This window comes from Eretmochelys imbricata, chromosome 9, assembly GCF_965152235.1.
Source record: "Eretmochelys imbricata isolate rEreImb1 chromosome 9, rEreImb1.hap1, whole genome shotgun sequence".
Lineage (NCBI taxonomy): Eukaryota > Metazoa > Chordata > Testudines > Cheloniidae > Eretmochelys > Eretmochelys imbricata.
The window spans coordinates 92,625,585-92,649,341 of record NC_135580.1 but is presented as its reverse complement, the minus strand read 5'-3'; the positions used below and the strand labels follow the sequence as shown (position 1 = coordinate 92,649,341).

Here is a 23,757-nt window from a genome sequence, read left to right as displayed (position 1 = left end):
AGTCTCCCTTGAGTGTATTTCACTCCAGGTATTTAAGAAAGTAAGGAAAGTAAACAAGTAAGCTGAGAGCCCTCTGATTTTAGAATTTTTTTTTTTTTTTAGGATGATCTTGATTAGTGTTTTTTGTAGACCTAGAGGTTTGGGATTCCTAACAGATGCTAACAAGTAAAAATGGAGTTTAACTGAGTTTACGGTCAGAACTTACCAGCCAAGAGAGGGGAAAAAGTCCTGTGTCCATTCAGACCCCTGAGTCTTCTGAGACAAAATTTCAGTGTTTCAGATTTCCTGAAACACTTAGCCACTTATGTCATCTTGTGTAAGTGCCTGGAGAACTGCTCATGATACCATAACTAAAGGTTAATGATAGACCAGTCTCCTGTTGATTTTGCTTTTCTAACCCGCATGGCTGAGAAGTTTTGTTTAAAAAAAAACGTTGCCTTCAAACTAAAGCCAAACTGTAAAAGTAATACAGCACATTTGCATTGATTACAGGTTACCAGCACTAGACAGATAGATGGAGATGGATAGATGGAGTTAGATAGGCCTCCTTCTGTTCCAAAATATCTCTTACTATTTAAAGACAATGTGATATCTATGGAAGAGCAAATAAAATGAAAAAACAAAACCCAAGAAAATATTTTTCTTTATTCGTATGCAACTAATAATATGGATTTAAATTAACCTGTAAATTGCTAGTCATATAAAAAAAGAATTCATTAGAAAATTGTGATACAAACTAGAAAAAAAAACCCAGACGCTTTAAACCAAGGTTCGGAGTCCGATGCTTCTGTTTCTTACACCAGTGTGCTCTAATGTTGTTGTTATGTGGTGTTTGCATTGCAGTAACATGGAGAGACTAGGGGCCATTGTGCTAGGCACTTTACAGACACATAACAAAAAGGCAGTCTCTATCCAAAGAGTTTAGGATCTAAATTAATAGAGTTACTGCTGATTTACATCATTGGCAAGGAGAGGAGAGTCAGGCCTGCTGAGCATTAATTTACATCATTTTGACTTTCAAAGTTGTGTCCAATATGGTTTTGGAACCAATACTGAGTATTGTGATTAGAGGCCAGCATTTGCTTTCATTTATACAAGTGTAAATCTGAATTAACACTTTTGACTTAAATGCCTCTTCTTGTAACCTTTGGTGGATCTGATGCCACTAGACAGCTCCAGTACTTGCATGACTGGAACACAGTGATTGAGACTGTAGTCATCCCATGCACACCTGCCTGGGGCTAGCACCGGTCTCGTGATATATGTGTGTAGGGAACCAAATACTGCCCTCAGATTCATTTTCAGCTCCTGTGCTTTTCATTGCGGGGGCCAGGCAGGGGCAAAATTTATCCCAGTGAATGCAAGCTAACAGTGGTGTTTCACTGCAATGGGATTTCTGCAGAATACTGCAGGAATCTCCTTCAGGACGTATTAGCTCTGTCCTAGAAAATCTTGCTGACTCGGCAGGAATTAGAGCCAGTTAAGTCTGCTCTCACTGCAAGAATCACTCTGCCAACCAGTGAAATGCAGCCACCTCTGGAATGAAATAGGTCATAGTACAAAACACTACATATAGCTTTAGAACAGGAAAAGGTTACTTCATGCCTTTGAAATTCCATGAGGAATTTTAGGAAGGCTGAACGTAATTACCCATATTGAGATTTAGGGCCAGATCTTCAGCTGATGCAAAGTGGCGTAGCCCCACTGGAATCAAGATCTGGCCCTATATATAAAAAAGCAATCATTTCTGTGTTGCTAAATTGCTCTTTTTACAGTGAGGTAAACATTTAAATCTAAAAAACTGGCACTGCATAGCAGGGCAGAAAGAATTCTAGAAGGTGTCTATTTCATGGTAGTGTAGTGTCAAGTAACTAGATGGATTTCTGATATTATACAGACAGCTGTGGTATTAATTAAAAGCTTTCTAGTCTAGAAGCAAAACAAATCCTAAATATAATTTAGATTGTAATTAGTATAAAAATGACTGGAGTTAAATAAGAAAAGTCTATAATTTATACTGTCTTCTATTCTTCTGATGACTAGCTCATATCTAATGACATTGCAGAATATGTAAATGGATCAGCAGGTGAAAATGCCCTTGACTGGGTAAATTATGTGTAGTAGTACCTTTCTCATGCCATTTGAAAGCACTAATGGATTTAATATGTATTATCCATAGCGGAGGTGAGCTGTTCACAGAGCAAAATTAGCCTGTAACAGATATAGCCCATTATTTGCCCCTCAGTAATTGTTTTCTCTCCTAAAATACAAACCAACACTGAAGAACGATGCTAAACCTAATTATAATAATTGTAATTTGAAAAATACAGGTACGCTGTCCAGCATGGTTACAAATGCACTTAGTAGCTGACAAGCAGTTTAAATATTTTCATGTGAAATCTGGGGGTTTGCGAAGAGGGACATGATGTGAATTTAAAACAATTCTACAGACGTCATTGGACAAGTGAATAATGAGCTGACTGGCCTAGTAAATCATGTGAACCTGTCAAATGTGGGAACACGTTGGGGAGGAGATGATGTCCAATAACAGTAACTTAGCAACCTAGCATTTAGCTGTCCAGAGAATGAGTAAGAGTAGCCACTTTTAAATAGCTGAGTAAATAAACGAATCCCTATATGTCTTAGGTGTGCCATAAAAATAGCCCTGCACTGTATGTTTTTTGTCAAGCTCCTTCTTTCTCCTGGATAACATGATTTATTATTTCTATTGAAATGAAAAAAGAGATTGAAAAGTGAACTCACGTGTAAATGTGTATCCATGCCCTCTGTACCTTGGCTGGAGGGAAGGCTTAGGAAGCATTCCTTGAGCAGACAGTCACCTGCTTTGAAGACTACAGTGTGTTGCAAGTACTTTCTTCCCCCCCCCCCACCTTCCCCTTTAAACCTCATTTATGAACACAAATATTTTTATGGGTAAAAATAATTAAAATAAATATAAAATAAAACAATTAATTTCTCCAGAATCCCCAAATCAACACACTGCCAACTTTAAAATAATGTTTTCTCAGTAGATGAAGGGCCAATTTTTGCTCTTCCATCAGTGTAAATCGAAGGGTAGTTCCACTGACCCCTGAATTCTTCTCTCATTTACAACAATGTAGATCAGGAGTAGCTCCACTTCCTCCTGTTGCTGTACTAAGCTGATTTATCCCTGAATTATTCTGGTGTAAATGAGAGCAGAACTTAGCCCTAAGCCTGCAACTAAGCACAGAATTCAGCCCGATGGGCCTATGATGTAGCCGTCACTCTGGAAAGATGAGAATGCTATGTGGTTTGTTCATACCAGAGTTTTGTTGGTGATCTTGTTAACACCAGCAGGAGTAATGCCAATGAAGCCAATAGAATTACCTAGGCCTGTTTTTCTGGTGTTTTACTCCTTATATAGCCATTTAAAGCAGTGCCATAGTGGGCCCTGACTTCAGTTGAATTCAGGTTGTTCCAGGACCGAGGGGAGGGCAAAGATGGCTGTATTCCACCTTATGCCCCCAATTCTAGGGCAGTGCCCCAGTGCAGTGTAGACTAGCCTTGGGATGCTCTATGTTACATCTGAGTCATTCTGGCCGCTGAGGATCATGGAGCACTGCAGTATCCCAGCCATGCCTCTTTACAGTGGCAATGCTCCTCATTCGCCCCCTGTGGAAGGCTGGCTATCTTAATTTTGTGCTAGTAGAGGATTTCCCTGCGTAAGGGATGTCATCATGTGACCACCTAGGCCAACTTTAAGTCTGCTGTGTTCTGCCAGATCGGAGCCAAGCAGACATAGTGGAGCAGGGGCAGGATCTGACGCTGGGGAGTGCATAGTTGGTGTAAAATGCTTCCAAATAAGAATGGTGGTATTTTGCACCTGCTTGGCACAGGTGTAAAGACTACAGAAAGGTGAAGGCAATGAAAGATCAGGACCTCCGCAGTATAGACAAGTGGAAGTGAGATCAGTTTCAGGCCTCAAGTAATTGGCCTGCAGACATCTTATTTTGTATTTTTAAAATGTTAAGCAAATTAGTTGGCAATGCACTTTGAAATGCAAAGATTGGTAATTACACAATAAGTCTATTCTGGCCTATCTGTACTGGAACAATAGAAAGATTACAAACAGATAGAGGGAGGTTACACTGTACCTATTTCCAACACAATATTCAACTCTGTTTTCTTATCGCCTTGAATGTAATATTTTAACACATATTTTGCAGTGCCAAATTGAAATGTTCCCAATTTCAGTCACATTATTTAATTCTACTATCATTGCCAGATTTAATATTACTGCTAAAATTACTATAAAGTAAATTGGCACCATCACAATGAACACAACATTGACAAGCATTTGGCAATGTGTTAATGTATCTGAAGAGAATAAGGTGATTCTCATCTGTCAAATGAATGAAAATGTACTAATTTGGTCCCATTTCCGATGCTCTTCACCCGCTCAGTTATACAAAAGGAGCCACTTTGTAGGCTTTTTTTCCTCTTTATAATCACCTCAGGAGTGAGTTAACATAGATTTTAATGTCTCACATGATGTACATCCTTGCTCCCATTAAATACACTCAGTGTCATGGCAAAGATTGTAAGAAAAATGGAAAACTGCACAAAAGGAATCCAGGTTGGGGATGAAGAGAGTAAGATTACCATTAAAGATGGGAAAATTGGCTTATGTGAAATAGAGCCAACCTCAAACATTGCTCAAACATCTAACTGAACTCAAACTGCACCTCTTTGTGGTGTTTGAAAAAAGTTTTGTTAGCTTTATATAATACTTTCAAATGCCTCTAAACTTTGAGGACCAGAGAGAACTGGAAACATAAAAACAAAATACTGTGAGAGAGGCAGTTCATGGGGCTTCTTGCAATTGACTGGCAACATGGACTTTTCTCACAAGATTTCCAGTCCAGATTTGCAGGTCCAAGGGGCCCGAGTCTCCCCTCAGTTACGTCAATGTACATACAGAGTAGCTCCATTGAATTCAGCAATTACTTCAGTGAAAGAGAGGAGAATTGGAATGAGATCAATCCAGGTGGTGTTCAATCTGCCGGGAGGCAACATCCCTTTGAGTTTTGCCATGGTGATGACTTACAGTGTTATGGCCCTTCACCAAAGCTGTACTAAGTGTCCTCTCTTGAGTGTCTGAGGGAGTGCATAAATCCCTTGTAAAAACTGTAGTAGGAAGCTTTGAATGGACTCTACCTGGCCATCCTGAAGTACCAGATTACAAAGTGATAACAACTTGTGACCTATGGAACAAGCTTCTATCAAACATAAGAGCCACTAGAGGCTAGCATGCTCCACTTCTGTATACTACGAAGATAAATCTATAAATCTATAAATCAAGTCATGTTTTGAAACACACACCGTTAAATATTTCTCTGTTCTCCAATGAATCATTTCTGTATTTCATCTTATCCTGTCATAGTGAAACACGGTAAATATGGGCATGAGTGTTTAAACTGCTGGCAGTGTTACCTTTCACTTAAGTAGATTAATAATGCGTAGTTTACATAACAAATTCTGTGCCTTGGGCACAGAAATGCGACATTGCAAACATATTCTAATGGAGCCATTAGGGTTTGTGAATGAGTATTTGTTTTACAAACAGTTGTGGTATGAAATGACAGAACCAATCGCATTTTCTGTCAGATCTTTATCTAATAGAAGGGGAGGGCTGCACTCTGTCAGCCTTCAGGGCAGGGACTGCAGGTTTAAAGCAACAAGCTAAGATCTATGATGTACAGCTGGTGGGAAACCCCATATAAATTAGCCAGGCCGAAGGAGCTGGTTGGTCCGTTGAAGGATAAGTTGGCCCCCATGTAGTTAGCTCAGAGAGAGATCGCATGCTCTTTTCTCCTCCTCTCTCTTGGTATTCAGGGCTGGACTTGGGGCTAAACAGGCCAGCAATGATCAAGAGAAAAGTAGGACTGGCATGGAGCCACAGGTACCAACTTTTCAGTGCCAGGGGGTGCTTGACCCCTGGCTCTGCCCTAGGCCATGCCCCCACTCCACCCTTCCCCCAAGGCCACACCCATGCCCTGCCTCTTCCCACCCCCGCTCCACCTCTTCCTGCCCAGTCCCACTCCCTCCCCCGAGCTCATCGCATCCTCGCTCCTCCCCCCTCCTCCCCAGCCTCCTGCATGCTGTAAAACAGCTGTTCCCAGTGGGCAGGAGGCATGGGGAGAGAGGGGGAGGTGCTGATCCATGGAGCCCGTCAGCGGGCAGGAGGCGCTGAGGGGGTGGGGGGAACTGATAGGGGAGGCTGCTGGATGGTGCTCAGCACCCAGCATTTTTTCCCTTTGGGTGCTCCAGCTCCGGAGCACCCACAGAGTCAGCATCTATGCATGGAGCATGTGATTGGATGCCTGTTCAAAAAGCTTATCCCCAGTTGTGCCTTATAGACATAGCTGCTCATATGTTGCACAGCCCCAGTGGGAACTCCAGGAAGCATTGTGTGTAATGCATCCCCGAGCTCACTACCATACAGTAAGAGTGATGCTTACCCCACGGAGAACAATATCACAAAGGCAGTGTGGGCTCATCTCCTTCTCCTTCCACCTAACCTCCCTACTTATTTGCCAAGATTTCCTTCAAATGTTTTCAGCTGCTGTTGTCCCTGCTTCATTAGATCCCTCAGTAGATCCCTGTAGATGTCTAACAAGGAAGATTGGTGCTTCCAGGGGTAAATTAAACCCAGTTGTTCCCTGCAATCCCATGAAACACAGAGGGGATGGAGTGTTGGACTCTCCTGTTCTGGGAAAGACTGGTCCCACTACAACTGGTTTCTGGGTACATCCACTATGACCCTCTGTATAATGGACAAGAAACTCAGAAACAGGCCACAAATTGGGAAAGGAAATGAAAACCTCAGATTGGCAAGGAGTAGGGGGACTAAAATAGGGAAAGAACAAGTTAAAAATGACTTAGATAAGTTAGATGTCTTCAAGTCACCAGGGCTAGTTGAAATACATCCTAGAGGAGACATTGAGGAGACATCTGAGCCATTAGCGATTATTTTTGAAAAGTCATGGAAGATAGGTGAGATTCCAGAAGCCTGGAAAAGGGCAAATAGAGTGCCAATCTATAAAAAAGGGAATAAGGAAAACCCAGGGAATTACAGACCAGTTATCTTAACTTCTGTACCCGGAAAGATAATGGAGCAAATAATTAAGCAATCAATTTGCAGACACCTCGAAGATAATAAGGTGATAAATAACTGTCAACATGGATTTGTCAAGGACAAATCATGTCAAACCAACCTAATTGCTTTCTGTGACGAGGTAACAAGCCCTGTGGATAGTGGGGAAGTGGTAGATATGCTATATCTTGACTTCAATAAGGATTTTGATACTGTCTTGCATGACCTTCTCATAAACAAACAAGGGAAATACAACTTAGATGGAGCTATTATAAGGTGGGTGCATAACTGGTTGGAAAACCGTTCCCAGAGAGTAGTTATCAGTGGTTCAGTCAAGCTGGAAGAGCATAACAAGTGGGGTCCTGCAGGGATCAGTCCTGGGTCCGGTTCTGTTCAATATCTTCATCAATGATTTAGATAATGGCATAGAGTACACTTATAAAGTCTGTGGATGATTACAAGATTGGAAGGGCTGCAAGTGCTTTTGACGGTAGGATTAAAATTCAAAATTATCTGGACAAACTGGAGAAATGATCTGAAGTAAATAGGATGAAATTCTATAAGGACAAATGCAAAGTACTCCTCTTAGAAAGGAACTATCAGTTGCACACATACAAAATGAGAAAGTACTCCTGCAGAAAGGGACCTGAGGGTCAGAGTGGATCATAAGCTAAATATGAGTGAACACTGTAACACTATTGCAAAAAAAAGCAAATATCATTCTGGAATGTATTAGCAGGAGTGTTGTAAGCAAGACTAAAGTAGTAATTCTTCCACTCTACTCCATGCTGATTAGGCCTCAGCTGGAGTATTGTATCCAGTTCTGGGCACCACATTTCAGGAAAGATGTGGACTAATTGGAGAAAGTCCAGCGAAGAGCAACAAAAATAATTAAAGGTCTAGAAAACATGACCTATGATGGAAGATTGAAAATATTAGGTTTGTTTAGTCTGAGAAGAGAAGACTGAGGAGGGGATATGATAACAGTTTTCAAGTACATAAAGGTTGTTACAAAGAGGAGGAAGAAAAATTGTTCTCTTTAACTTCTGAGGATGGAAGCTGGGAATGGGCAACAGGAGATGGATCACTTGATGATTATTCATTCCTTCTGAAGCACCAGGCATTGGCCACTGTTGGAAAACAGGATACTGGGCTAGATGGACCTTTGGTCTGACCCAGCATGGCTGTTCTTATGTTCTTAGGACAAGAGGCAATAGGCTTAAATTGCATCAGGGATGGTTTAGGTTGGACATCAGGAAAAACTTCCTAATTCTCAGAGCCAGGGACAAATTGTAGGAGCCTATCTTCAATCTCATTATCCTCAGAGGCTACATGCAGGCATAACCGGTCCATATGCAGTAAATTGAAAGAAAAAGGAAAGAGCATAAACCAGAGATGAGGCTGAATCAGAACCAGAGGGTAAGAAGAGGAGGCACAAGACAGATTCTTTCAATCAGAATGCTTTGAAATGCCTCTCAGGGAGGCCATTGCAGCTCAAGATATTCTGCTGCACAAACCTCCCAAGAAGGAAAGTAAGGAGGAATGAGATGGGGAGAAGCCACTACAAAGCTTTTATAAGATCGGAAGCTACAGCCGTATAACCCACTTCATACCACGCTGGAGGTTGATGTAAGAGAGGGATGGAAGTATCTGGCTCCAACCAATCATCTTAAGAATTTTTGTACCCGCATTCCCAATGTGCAACAAGCCAAATCTGACCTGTGTCACTCCACATCTCTTCTTCTCTGACCAAGAACACACAGATCCCAGCCAAGGGGCATTTCCTCCTACAGAGACTCAGGAGAAATTGAGGTGACATCATCCATCCTGATGGCCTCGGCAGCCTCCATGTGATTTGCAGGGGCAGTCATAACTTAGACAGGCATTCTAAAAGGCATCATCTGTCTCAAAAGCAAGACATTCCAAAGTCCTAGGGGCTTCTGTCAAGAAATCTTTCTGGCCGCAGCCATTGTTTTGGGTGCAACTGTGGATGCCCTGTGACTCATGTACACATGCCATCAGTATGTCCACACCACGTAGCCTTGAGACCACCACGCTCACAGCACATCCATTTGAACCCTTTTGGGAGGTGGTTTTATACTTCCTATCCATCAAGCTTGTCTCAGCTGGTGAGGTCTTCAGAACAGGCCACGCCCTTCCTAACAGAAATGGACAGATTTGCTTCTGCCCCCAAATGAGTTGAACACCTTTTATAATGGAAGTGTAGACATCTCAAAGAATTTTTTGGTAAACATAGATAAAATTTCCTGTGCCCATCCTTGCCTCTGTTTCCCTGGGTGACCTTGAGATGCCACTTAGCCCTCAGTTTTCCTATCTATAAAATGGGGAAATAATACTGCATAGGGGTACAATGAGACTAAATTCATTGTTTGCAAAGTGCATTGAGACCCTCAGCTGGAAGGTGCTGTACCATGTCAAGTATTACTGCTGTTCTATTATAACAGCACAAAGGCGATCTTGGGCCGCCGTCCTCCCCCCCGCCACCAGCGGCAGTCCTGGGCCATGTGCCACCGCCCCTGCCCTCCCCCAGCACCAGCAGCCGCCCCCAGGCCATGTGCCGCCACCCCCCAGCGCCAGCAGTGGTCCTGGGCCATGCATCACCTCTCGCCCCAGAGCACCCGCGGTACCCCCGTCACACATTTAAAATTACACTGGACGCTACGGGTTAGCCATCTCTGTGGAAGATTGCTAACATTTCCTTGAAGAAAGCATGGTGCTGAATTTAACGTTCCAAGCCCTCTTATGGATTTTCAATCTGTTTTAGCCATATATCTCAAATTGTGCTTAACATTATGGGGTAAGGTTATTGAATACGTAAGGTCCTTTCAATTTCTTAATACAGGACATGTTTCATAATATGCATGTGAGCAGAATGCACGTTCCATGGATGGAGAGACTTTTTTGAACTTTTCAGACTGTCGCATTAAAATTGTCACAATTGTTTAATTAGCAAATAGATCCTGCCACACTGATTTATGTCAGCCATGTAACATTCTCTGTGGATAGCTGGCAATTCCCTGACGAGAACGATTTGTAGTTGTGGCCCTGTCATAGTTGTCAGTAGAAACCTATATTTTCTGCAATTTACAGCTCCTCTGTAAAAATCTGACCTGGGCCAAAACTTCCATACAAAGTCCCCACCCAAGAATAAATAGGTTGTTACAAGGAGATAAAAAAAAGTTTCCTCCTGACCCTGTAGAGGAAAGAAACAAATACAATATGGAGATTTACTGGTTCTGGAGGCTTCCATGGCTAGACCAGAAAATCAGTGTGGCCAGAAAATCAACGCTGCTGGATAGAGCACTGAACTGGGGCCCAGGAAAACTGGGTTCCATTCCCAGGTCTGACTCTGGCCTGCTGAGTGACCTTGGGCAAGTCATTTCCCCTCCCTTTGCCTCAGTTTTCCTATCTGTAAAATGGCAATGATGATTAAGGCTAAGATTCAGTCATGAGTATTTTTAGTAAAAGTCATGGACAGGTCACAGGCAGTAAACAAAAATTCATAACCTCTGACCTGGTCCATGACTTGTAATATCTACCCCTGACTATATCTTGGGTGCTCTGGGGCTAGGGGTGGCTGGGGGTGCTCTGGAGCAAGTTGCAGCCCAGGAGCACCGGGGGTGCTCTGGGACAAGGGGTGGCCTGGGGGCACCGCGGGTGCTCTGGGGCGAGAGGCGATGCATGGCTCAGGACCACTGCTGGTGCTGGTGGGGGGCGGCCACTGGTGCTGTGGGGCAGGAGCAGCGGCACATGGCCCAGGACTGCCGCTGGTTGCGGGGGAAGGACGGTGGCCCAAGACCGCCGCTGGTGCTCGGGGAGGGGGGGCCAACAGTGCCCCAGTAGCGACTGGTGCAGTTGGGCCAGGAGCCACCCCAGCTGCTCAGGTGGCCCTGGAATCAGTCGCATCAGCTGCTGCAGAAGTCCCGGAGGTTCTGTGACCTCTGTCACAGACTCGCAGGCTTAATAATGACACCAGTCTCTTTTTTGCAAAACGTTTTACATGTTGTGATGAAAAATGCTATAGAAAAGCTAGGTGGTAGCTTTACATTACAATGGTCCCTTCCAGCTTTAGAATCCATGCATCTCTGCGAACAATGCAAAACAGGCCTCTTTTATTAAATAAATTGTTGTTGCCTCTCTCGCCCTCTCGTTAGATGAGAGGGGACTTAATCAAACTGTTCTGAACCTCAAAAAAGATTTGAGTTTGGTTTAAGGAAGGGGTGGAAGTTCTGGGAGGTGAGTCATTTTGTTTTAAACTGAATCCGTGTCTGGCTAAAATTGTATTTGGGCTTTCTAACCTGTAGGCCTACGTACCTAGTCAACAAGAGGGCTGAGTTTCCAGTTTGCTTGCACAAGGAGATCACTGCAGATACTTTAATACAAATTGGGGCTCAGATTTAGTCATGAAGCACTCCCTCGTAAGAGAACAAAGTGTCAGCAGAGTTCTTCATTGGAGGCCTATTTCCATGAAAACAGTTGTCACTCTTTTTTCCTCAGCAACTGAAGCTTTTGTTACTTTTAAAAGAAGTTTTCATGATCTCCTCATTACCATTTTTCTTAATGTGATAACTGTAAACTTCAAGAAAGCGATCTCGTTTGAAAGGATACAGCAGCCCTTAGAAATGTTATACTAACTGCTTATGTTCTCCTTTGAAATGGCTGAGGCTGGGGATTTCACTAAATGTATCATTCTGTCTGCTTTTGCCGCAGCATTGTCATTTTATAGTGTCTTTCACTTATAATACAAGCTATCCTTCAAAAAGAATGCCGTGTTACTGCATCTAGCCTTTGTATCTCTCCAGCAAAGTGAGATCAACAACTCCCTTTGGTAATTGCTGAAACATGATAATAAATTGCATGTTGTACTGAAAAAATACTCTTTGGCAGGTTTATTCCAGCTCCACTTCGTATAATAACTGGCAATTGTCATTGCTTGACACTTGCTGGAGTTATGAATAACACTAGCTGCTTAGAGCTAACTAGCAGAGTAATCATGGTTCTGCTGGGTGGTCTCTACTTGGGTGTCTATCCAGCTTGCTTGTATGACCCCTGATAAACGATTGCTAATGAACAGTCTGCTAGAGCTTTCGAGCCAGCTGAAGGCAACAAAGACAATCCATGTCATAGTCTGGTAATTTAGATACATTTTTGAAGAATGCTGATAAATTATAGAGGGTTCAGAGAGGAGCCACAAGAATGACTAAAAGATTAGAAAACATGCCTTATAGTGTTACACTCAAGGAGCTCAATCTATTTAGTTTAACAAAAAGAATGTTAAGGGATGACTTGATTACAGTTTATAAGTACCTACATGGAGAACAAGTATTTAATAATGAGCTCTTCAGTCTAGCAGAGAAAGGTGTAAAGCAAACCAACAGCTTGAAGTTGAAGCTAGACATATTCAGACTGGAAATAAGGCATACTTTTTTTAACGGTGAGAGTAATGCACCATTGCAACAATTTAGCAAGGGCCACGATGGATTCTCTACTGCTGACAATTTTTAAATCAGGATTGGATGTTTTTTCTAAAGGGTCTGCTCTAGGAATTATTGTGGGGAAGTTCTCTGGCCTGTGGTACACCGGAGGTCAGACTAGATGATCACAATGGTCCCTGCTGGCCATGGAATCTCTGAAACTAAGAATCTATGATGCCAACTGCGGGAGTTCTCTGGCCACCTGGGTCTTGCTAAGTCATCACTATAGTGCGCCTTGCACTGTTGGCTACCCCGGGTTTTCCCAGTTATAAGTGAAGCTAGGACTTGTTTTTTAGTTATTTATTCATTAGGTTCCAGCATTGTGCTGGGCACTGTACCAGACACAAAGTGAGACCGTTCCTGCCCCAAAGAGTTTACAGTCTCAGACATTGGATTTATGGGTTATTACAACAATCTGTAACTCACTAGCCCCTCTTTTACTCCTATGACTGCGGGGGTGTTAACCAGCCAATTTTCCGTGAATGGTCCCTTAGAATATGTGCTAACTACTTATGTGAAACTATTTGTTCAACCTTGTATTTAGCTATGACATTCTGAGTACCCTTCCCAGACCTGAGGAGGAGGTCTATGTAGCTTGAAAGCTTGTCTGTCTCACCAACAGAAGTTGGTCCAATAAAAGATATTAGCTCACTGAGCTAGTCTGTACAGTCTCAGAGGCAGACATAGAGAAGATCTGATACTCGAGCAGCTTGTGTGCATCGTGAGTGAAGTGAATCTTTAGTTGGGACTTGTGGTAGGTTGGAAAGGTGGGTTGGCAAACTGGTAGGGAAATGGAGAAGCCACTCCATGCGTGGGAGTTTGGAAGAAAATGAGGAAATGGTGAAAAAACCACAATCTCTAAGAGGCTTGAGCTAAAAGAGAATCTCCAAATGTTTATCTGTTCAGCCTTCTGACACACATTTGAGAGATTTTGACATTTCAGTAGGAGGCACTGGTGACACAATGCAGCCAGTCCATCACAGTAAGAAGGGAGAGCTACATTTCCACACATATGCAGGAAAGTTCATATTCCAGTAAAGATCTTAAGGCAGTGAAGGAGATCTGGCAGAATCTTTGGTCTGAGGAAAAAAGCAGCCTTGGGAAAGACTTTTTCAATACACGATACAATGCTGTGTGCTAGCTTCAATTGTTTGTGTTTGGAATCCAATTTTAATGAAACCAAATCACAGTTTATATGAAATAACTTGGGTTAAACTCAAATGGAACATAGTGTCATTTTTTAATCTTCCCCTATATGCCAAATCAAGTGATCAGTGCTCCTGTATTAAGAATAAAGCTAATGTATTATTGGGTCAGGTTGCTGATGTTGAAATCCTTGGGGATTAGAGTGGAATCATCTTCGGCATATTGTAAGGATGTGGGTTTTAAACTGGCTGGACTGGACCCAAGACTGAGTGTGCAGGGTAGAATTAAATGTTTCAATGCTAGTTCTCCAAAACAAATTGTGCAGTTTAGTTATGCCCATTCTTGCATTTGGAGATGTTTCTTTTCACTGCTCAAGTGTTAGTGCTCCAGAAATTAAATGTGCTTCATAATAAGTTACATAGATCTGTCTCGTCGTGTGGATAAATAACCGGTCATTGTATTTTGTATGAAAAAAATGATTGTGTCTGGCAATGAAAAGGAGGTGGTGTAATTTATTGTACAAATGTGCAAAGGGTAGCGCCATGGGGTGTTTACAGTCTTGTTTTGTAACTGTAAATTGTAATTATGTTCTCAGTGCAAACCCTAAGTTTGGGGGTTTCAAGGAAGAAAACAGTCAATATGAGACATGCTTTTTTGCTTGTGTGGCTCTGAATGGATGGAACAAATTACCAGATTCCCTTAAACAATTGCCAGTGCTGAATAGTTTCAAGAAAACAGTTGCTTATTTGCTTGAAGGAACCCTGCCAATGTTTTTTAAATTGCAGAGATGAAATTATATGTTGGTCTTAGTAACTTTTCAAAGAATTAGCTTTTTACTGCTTATTGTGCTTTTGTTTATATGATGCTGTTCTATTGTCAGGATGTTATGCTGGAATATAACAGTTCAGTGTGTACTTCCTGTCTCCTGGGAGCTGCATGGAAATTAGATGTGCCATCCCAGGAGATTATTCCAAGCGAGTATCATTTTGAATGAAGAAAATAAATGGAATATGACTGGGCCTGTCAGTGGGGTTGGAAGCTGTGGGAGGCATTGCATTAGCGGTGCTAGGCCACAGCAAGACTTCGTCACTATGTATTGGGTAACAGAGTCATTAGTTTAGTCACCCAGAACGAGATGCAGAAAGATGCTGGGTTTTTTTGTAGGGGACTTCTGGTACAAGTGGCTGAAAAGGATCAAAAAAGGTACTAGACATTTGTATGGATCACATTAATGTCTGTAACTCCAGCTATTCTCATTAACATATTTTGGAAGGATATTAAACATCCTACCTTAGTGTTTGAGCCAGTTTTTAACTATTAGTGCTTAAGCTGGGTCCTAATGTGAGACATGAAGAAGAGCTCTGTGTAAGTTCAGAAGCTTGTCTCTTTTACCAGTAGAAGTTGGCCCAGTGAAAGATATTACTTCACGCCCATTGTGGGATTCTTGTACCCTCCTCTGAAGCATCTGGGGCTGGCCACTGTCAGAGACAGGACCCTGGACAAGGTGAAGCTCAAGCAGGATCTCTCCCAGCAGATGATTCCAGCCAACGGGACGGTTCTTGAGATGTGTTAATATTTCATATGGAATAGCATGGCACACTTGCTTAGTCAAGCTGCGGGGCCTTGATTGCCCATGCCACTTATATGAGAAGAGTGGCTGTACCATGCTCTTGGCTTCATGGAAGGGGAGGGGCCATCTCAGTGGCATCATCTCTTTGCCTCTCCTGGAGACCCTGCAGATGCCGCTATGTAGACATTCTGCAGGGTGTTGGCTGGCCAAAGCGGATTGAGTTGCGGATAAGCTGTATCATCCCATGCTCAAACCCCGGATTTACACGTGGAAACCCAGGAAGGAATTAATGTTAATGACTGAGGCAATGGCAGCAAGGCTCAGGGGGGCAGCTGCCTGTGCAGGATGGCTCCAGCTTCTGTGAATCTGGGATGTCTTTCCCATGATACTCCAATCTCGGGAGTCCTCACCCTTCCTTTAATCCCCTGTATGGCAACTTTCCCTTCTATTTCCCCATAAAGTTCTGCCTGGTTTGTTAGGCGATACTATTCCATTTTGCTGATTCAGTTCTGAAAGCCTGTCACTGCCCTTCTACATGTTACTCACACAAATAACCTAAACATGGCAAGAAGAGCGATGGTAAACTGCAAACTCGTAATTATGACCCCACAGGGGACTAGTTTTTCTTTCAGAAAGGACCTGATTTAGGACTTCTGCTTCGACTAAAATTCCTACTAAAGCCAAAGGAAGTTTTGCCTGAGTCAGGAGTACCAAGGTTTTGACCTCTCTCTCTCTCTCTCTCTCTCTCTGCCTATGCTCATTGCCTTCTTAATCTACTGTTCCTAATCAAATTCCAGAGTGGACTCTATTATATGGACTGGAACTACTTTCTGGAGTGGACCGGAGTCACTAAATTCTAACACTGTTGTATATAGTAGCTTCATTATTTTCCCAAAAATAGTTTCCCGAGCTGAGCTATCTTCCCATTGTAATGGAACATTGTTTTACTTCGCCTACACAAGATTTGTTAGGGCAATAAATATGTCAGTCATGATTTGCTATTTTTTATTGTCTCTTAACTGCTCTAAGCAAGGAATATCAGTATATTTTAGTTATAAAAGCTGAAGTGTGAGGGAAGTATATTTGGAAAGTATGCAGTAAAAGAATGGAGGAGAATAACTGGAAGCTCAGTAGAAAGAGAAAATATTCCTATTGCCATCACTTTCTTTCTGTAAATAGTCCTCAAATGTTAGCAAAACAGGAAAGGAAAACATATGTTGTAATGTTTATAGCTGACCTCTGTTAGCTTCTAAAACAATTTCTAAATTCATTTTCACTGAGTGTGTTTTTTGTCAGTCCTTTCTGCTCTGCAAATATGGGAACGTAAAGCAAGTATATTAGCACGGGAGGATATGGTATCCATCCCATACACCAGCCAAGCCTGGGGTACTTATTTGTTGTCATGGAAAAAAACTACAAGGTGAATACTTTTTTTTTTTTTGGGGGGGGGGTATTATGGTCAGGGAGAAGATGAGTGGTTTTATTTATAGCATAAAATTCTGGCTTTTGAAAAAGAATTTGGATTTTGGAATGTCTTTCATTTCACTGTAGAAGACTTTTGTACTTTAACAAGATAAATGATTTACTAGGATGACTAAGGCATCATTGCAAATGCAGCCATGTCGTTCCTTCATATAATGTGGGCTAGTCATATGCCGCTGATGATACATTTGTTGAGCTGTCTGCATGGGTAAACAGTTTTCTACATTCGTGCCTTTACCGAGGAATTTGGCTCTCTCTGTTAGGACATCATTAAAGTTATTTTCATAGCTGTTTTTATGTCTTAGAAACAAACAAGCTGTTGTGTCACTGGTTCCTAGGAGCTTCTTAATTCACTGAAATGTGATAGTCAAATGCATAACTATGAGCTTTCTGATCATGTTCACACTGTTGGAGTATTCACACAGCACTGAGACAATCCCCAAATACCTCTCCCAGTATGTATTGGGCTCAGTGTAAAAACCGAGGGTGGATTCCCTGGAGTAGTCTTTTCTTTGGTTATTCCAAATTCCTGGTCAGGAATGTGGAAGGGATGTCCCCATGTGATCTCACAAACAAATTGTCCTTTAGTTCACATGGACTATTTTGCATCATTAGTTTTAAAACCCTATTGGTTATTTGCATTTCTGTTAGCTTTGAGCTCCAGTTTGCATTGCTTTTTATACCTGCCGTAGCCTTTTCTCTTTAGAGGTGGCTGACTGAGATTTTTTTCAGTTCAGCTTGCCCAGCACATATAGAATTTAGCTGCTGCTTCTGTGTTAGTAAATTGACCAACTTCCTAGCAGAGAGAAAATGGGTAGGGCTGCGCAAGTGCAAAAGCTAGCAAGATATTGAGAGACTAATCACACTTTATATTAGGATTCCACTGGTAAGTGTTTATAAAGGGTTAATAGACCATTAACAGATGTTTTAATAAATGGTGAATTGATTGTGATAGACCAACAAGTCAACAGGTTGCTTATATCTTCATCTTAGAACCATCTATAACACATTCTACTGGTGTGCTCATAGCCATCTTTAACACACAGTATTCAGGTGTGGTAACATCTATTAGTCATTTAGCAACCCTTTATAAACTATTTATCAATGGAAGCTTAATATGAAGTGTGAGCAAGAAACTGCAGGTAGTTTAGAGCTACAGAACTAGTTGAGGAGCTGAAGGGACTGATGGATAAGGAAAGGTTGACAAAGAGTTTATGCGAGTCATGGCTCTGTGCAGTCCCTGCCAACTCCTTCGCCAGCAGTAACTTCTGAGCAGATTAGAAATCCAGCCACAGTGGAGGGGATCATGCCAAGGAGAGTACCTTCTTCCTAGCTACTATGCCTGCTCCCCATGCCTAATGCTGCCCGCTAAAACTGCAGACCAGACATTACATGGAGTGGCTGGGGCTAGGGGGAGGGGTGATACCAGAGTTGCTGCTTTTCCATCGCTGCATTTCTGTAGATTTCTCATCCACACCATATAGCAGAGGGCATCATTTGGCCCAGTGAGATCCATCATGCCATGAATTCATCCTCCAAGGGAAATAGCAGAAGCTGCATCTCTCTTGGGGTATTTCAAATTAGACTGGACAAGGCGCTCTAGGGTTCATTGTAGGAAGTGAAGGTGCCTTCCTGGGGGTGGAGACTAGCAGCCCTCTTCCGTCATGATTTCTGTGGTTCTAGATCAGCACCTTTTGCCCGAATTTAAAACAAAAACAAAACACACACACACATACACACACACCAGCAACATTTTATTTTGAACAAGGAGGAAATTAAGGAAAAATTGAAATGGGGGAAAGGAACTAAACTTTGAAAGAGGCAATTAACTTGAGGGTCTGGTTTTGCAAAGCTATTTTTCCATCTGCCCCTTTTTCCATGGGCTTAATTCTCCAGCTCAGATCTGCTTTGCAGAAGCTCACAAATCCCATTGCACTCCCAGTTCTCCCTTTCCATTTGAGCCCTGATTTGGCCAGTGTCTCTACAGCTCTTAAAGAGTTCAGTCAGGAAAAAACAGTGATTCATTAGACCCCTTCTGCACATGTATTTCTCAGTTACTTACCTGAGGGCTTTTACAGCTAGAAAAAAGCAGATTTAGCTGAAGAAACAAGCGTGCCTAGTCCTAATAAATAAAACACATGGAGTCAATTAAAACAATGTTTAAATAAGTTTCAGGAAGGAGGACGCTTGATGTTACTACATCAGTGGACCACAGTGACTTCTAAGCCAACCAACTGTGTAACTTTACATTCCCATTTGATCTGCAGGTCTATAAAAATATGTATGCATACTTACGATAATAGTCATATGCCCAATCCATCAGCTAACATGATTTTGGAATTATTTTAAGTCCAAACCATGTGAAAATAAATCCTCACTTGATTTTGTGGACTTACTTTACTTCCATTATATTCCACTTTAAAACATTTCATATGCTCAGTTTTATTATTGTTACTTTCAGGAATTTCTAAATGCTTCCAAATTTGGATTTATTAAATTTTTGAACTTTATCCCTGGAAAAAGAAATGGTGTGATTCCCTGCTATCATTGCTGGCATATGTCAAATTTCACAAGCTAAACTAAGTAAGGCCTTGCCAGTATTTGGGAGGTGGACCACCAAGTAAAAACAAGGTGTTGCAAGGTATAATGTTGATGATTCAATGGGTGGCATTCTTCCCTTTAAGGCCACGATTCTGCAAAGATTGGTGCATGTGTGTAATTCTACACAAGTGAGTAGTCCAGTTGGGTTTGGTGGGGTTACTCCTGAGTATAGTTAACGTATGCATAAGTTTTTGCAGGATCAGGGCTTGAGGTTTGGATCCTGGCTTGAGAACAGCGGAAATGCATGAGTGTGTCCACATGGAGTTCTTTTACTTCTGTAGGACTCTGTGCGCATGTAGGCAGTTCTCAATGCAAATCAGGACCCAAGTCTACGGTACCAATGCCAACATATTGTTAAGGAAAACATGAGCCCTAGAGGGTATGTTTTTCAGATGAGATGTAAAGTCAAGGCTTTGCAATCTTTAAAAGTCTTTTAAACAAGATTGCTGGGGTGTCTGTCCTGGGTTTATTAGCACGTTAGATGATTATATTCCTCCTGCTTACATGACCCATCACATCTTGACTAACGTGGTATTCTTCTTCGCTTACTGACATTAAAACTGTGGTGTAATTTTGAATGTGTTATCACAGTAGCTGACATGTTCTGTTCCACAGATAACTGTATTTCAACCCGTAGTTAAGGTTGTGTCACAACTTCTGCTTAACGGTTGACCTTTCCAAGTCCTCTACAATCAATATGCTTAGTCAGATTCTTTTGAAAGTTGGAGGATGCAGGGTAGGGTGAGTGACCCAAATTGGGGTCATTTGAACTTGGGGATACAGAGATATAAGCCCCCTAAAAATAGCCATTTTTCAGAATGTTTCTAGTTGTTTTTTTGTTAGCAAAGCTACAGGTCAAACTATTAATATTATGTGGCCTCAATCTGTTGAGCTTTACCCAAGATAATGTATGGCATCCACTAAATCTCTGGGGACCCAAGTTGAGAACGGTACTGGAGAAAAAGTACATTTTTACAGTGCGCATGCGCCAATAAAGAAAAATGACTAGAATTCCCTTACCGCCATTTTGTATGCTTTAAATCTCAACTCTTGTATGTGCTCTAAAATCTGAATGGTTACTCCAATTGCTTTGACATTTGGTGTGTCACGTGAAGGCCCGGGGTAGCGTTAGTGATCCAAATTTGGGATCATGTGACTAAGGGGTTCCCAAGTTACTGGCCGCCCAAAAAATTGGTTTCTTTCTGTTACTTTGCACCATTAAACTGTGGGGTACTACTGAGTGAATGAACCACAGGCCGAATTCAGACTGATGGCTGTGTACTCTTCCTTCAATTAACGTAATAAGAATAAGTTAATCACAAGGCCCCATCAAAGGGAAAAGGAGCTTTGGACTAAGTAAGTGGAGGTTGCTACAATTTAAAAGTTGTGGGTGGCAATTTTATTTTGGGGGAATGTAATCCCAGTCTTTGGGAGGGGGGGAATTAGGCATGTGACTGCTTCCTGGGAAAGGAGGGGAATTAGAGGGTGGAGAAGTGGAGCAATAGGAGGGGAGGGGGCTATGGGGAGGATAAATTAGGGTTAAGTGGTACAGGAGGGGAGAGATGTTATGGGGGGGTCAGGTGAGGTGAGCATGGCACCCCACCCCTGAGCTCTTGCAGTGCCATCCCACATCAGCAAGTGCATCCCAACCCCCTGTACTGCAAACTTCCTGCACTGCACAGCGTTGCCAGTACACCCCAACTCCCCTACACCCCACTGCTCTACCAGTGTACCCAAACTTCCCTGCATCCCAGCTCTGCCAGTGCACCCCATGCCCCTGCATCCCCAGCCCTGCACATCCATCTTTGCCAGTGCACCTCAGTACGGCATACCTAGCTCTTTAGTGTTAGGTGGAATCCGGTGGGTGAGAGTGAATAGATTGTAAAAGGAGGTGAAGATCTTCAGCAACTCTGGGGTTGGCAGAGGGAAAGGTATGTGTGTTAACAGGCCATATGGGACGTTGCTGGAAGAGAGCAGGGTTAAGGTTGCATAGCCAATTTTAATTGCACTTTTCCTGATTTTCAGAATTTTGAGTTTTGTTCAACTCAGCGTTCTGCACTGCAACAACACACCACCAAACAACTTTAACTCTGTGTCAGTGTAGGGGTGGGGTGGGGGTTTTGCCACTGAATTAGATGAATACATTGGGTGAAATCCTGGCCCCACTGAAGTCAATGGTACTTTTGCCATTAACAGCAGCGGGGTCAGGATTTCACCCATTATATATTAGTTTTCTAAAATAATATCACACTCATTCTTCCGTCTTCAACGGCTTCACATCAGAGTGTCCCTTCCCTCTAGCAAAGAGAAGTGTAAAAGGTTTTCTCGTGTCCCTGGTCCACTGAGTTGATCCTCAAGACAGCCAGAGGAGTTACTCAAGAAATATTCGAAAGATTCCTTGACACCTTCCCCCAGAAGCTAAGGCATCTACATTTAAAGGATTTCCACCCTCTAATGGCCAGGGAAGATGAGGCTGATATCAAGCCCTGAATTTATCTCTACTGTATGGCTGGCTTCTGTCTTAAAATCTGAATGTGTCTCCATCTTCTGTCTATGTCAGGGTTTCTCAACCCATGGGTCGGGACCCGAAATTGGGTTGCTAGAATGTTTCAAAGGGTTGTGTGGCAGTTCATGTGGCTCTTGTCGCACAGGGCTGGCTGGGCTCGCCTCCCTGCTCCAGGAACTGCAATTTCTGGGGTCCCAGCACCACTCAGGTTTGGCCCAACCATCACGATGATGGGCATCCAGGTAGGCCAAATTTGAATGAGTGGCGCTGCAACCCGACGAGTCAGGTCACAACTCCACTCACGCAAATTTGGTCCAGTCAGGGGGGTGGGGCTAAAACCTGAGTGGCTCTGAAACCCCAGAGGTTGCAACGCCCAAAGCCGAGAACCAGCCCCAGAGCAATGGAGCTGCAGGAGCCGCCACTGTGGGATGGCCGCCAAGGTAGAGTGAGTGCTGGACAGGACCCAACCCCCCCCCGGTAAGGTTGCCAACCCTCCAGGATTGTCCTGGAATCTCCAGGAATTAAAAATTAATCTTTAATTAAAGGTTATGCCATGTGATGAAATCTCCAGGAATACATCCAACCAAAATTGGCAACTCTATCCCACAGGGGGCAGGACCCGACTGAAACCACCCCAGGGCCTTCACCCCCAGACTATTTCGTGGGTCACAACAGGCCATAAACGTTTACAAATAGGTCCTGACTCACAGAAAGGTTGAGAACCACTGGCCTATCTCATATATTCTCCCTTTCATCATTTTCTTGCTATTGAAGGGATGTGCCACAAAGTGACCCATCCAACCTACCAAGGCTCCCTGATTGTCTGCCCCAACTCTGACCCCAACGTAGGTTAGAACGGCATGGGGGCTACTCTGACTTCTGCTGGCAGTCCCCTAGGGACATTTTCTCACCCTTGATGTGCTCCTCCCCGTATGCAGGAGCTTCGTTTGCTCTCTGTCCACTGGGGATTCCCCCACACCAGGGATATCCCCTACAGGGATTTGGGGTTCTTTCCCACTCCTGCCTGAATGGCGCAAAGAGAGCAGACTGTCCCCTGTGCATAGTGAGTGGTTTCATTTACTTTTCCTTACCTCAGTAAAGCATATCACATGATCTCTGGAAGGATAATTAGGGAAGTGAAAGTATTTACTGGCTACTTCTACAGTGAAAATATCTTTGCAGCTGAATGCAACCATCCTCATCATGTTTTAGCTGGCTGAGCCAAGCACCCTCAGGTGGGACTGGTTGTGATTGATGGTTCACAACATTAACCTTTAACAAGGTCTTCTTTCTTTTTTACTTGCAGAATGTCAGCTAGGGCTGCAGGAGAAACAAAGCAGCTGTAGCTTGTAAGATTTGTTGTGATCAGCCGTAGGTTTTTAAGAGCAGAGTAAAGCTGCAAACACCTGCACTAGTGTAACACAGCCAGTAACATCGCTGTCACATGCAGAAATTCATAGATGAGACATTCTTTCTCTTTTGTTTGTCATAAAAGAATCTCTTCTGAGCTTTGAAAGTAAAGAAAAACAATGAGACAAAGATGTAACCGATCACCAGAGACATGTATTATATTACCTGTCGGAATATTCCTCAAATTACAAACAAAGGTAAGAAAGAATGGAGCAGCATCTAAAATGGAATGCACTCATTGCAAGGGCATAGACAAGCTTTGCCTAAAACTTGCACTATCTGTGTTTTTCCTGATTTTTCTTTTCTGAGGATGGGCCAGGTCTGTCCCATTGGCGTCAGAGGGGAAACTACCATTGACTTCGGCAGAAAAATGATCAGACGCTTAGCGTTCCAATAAACACACACTTCT

At 42.7% G+C, this 23,757-nt stretch overlaps 1 protein-coding gene across 3 annotated transcripts in view; it reads left to right on the top strand.

Moving 5' to 3' along the window:
- Positions 1 to 23,757, top strand: part of AFF2 (ALF transcription elongation factor 2) — a 410,708-nt gene that overhangs the window by 224,288 nt on the left and 162,663 nt on the right. The window lies entirely within an intron of this gene.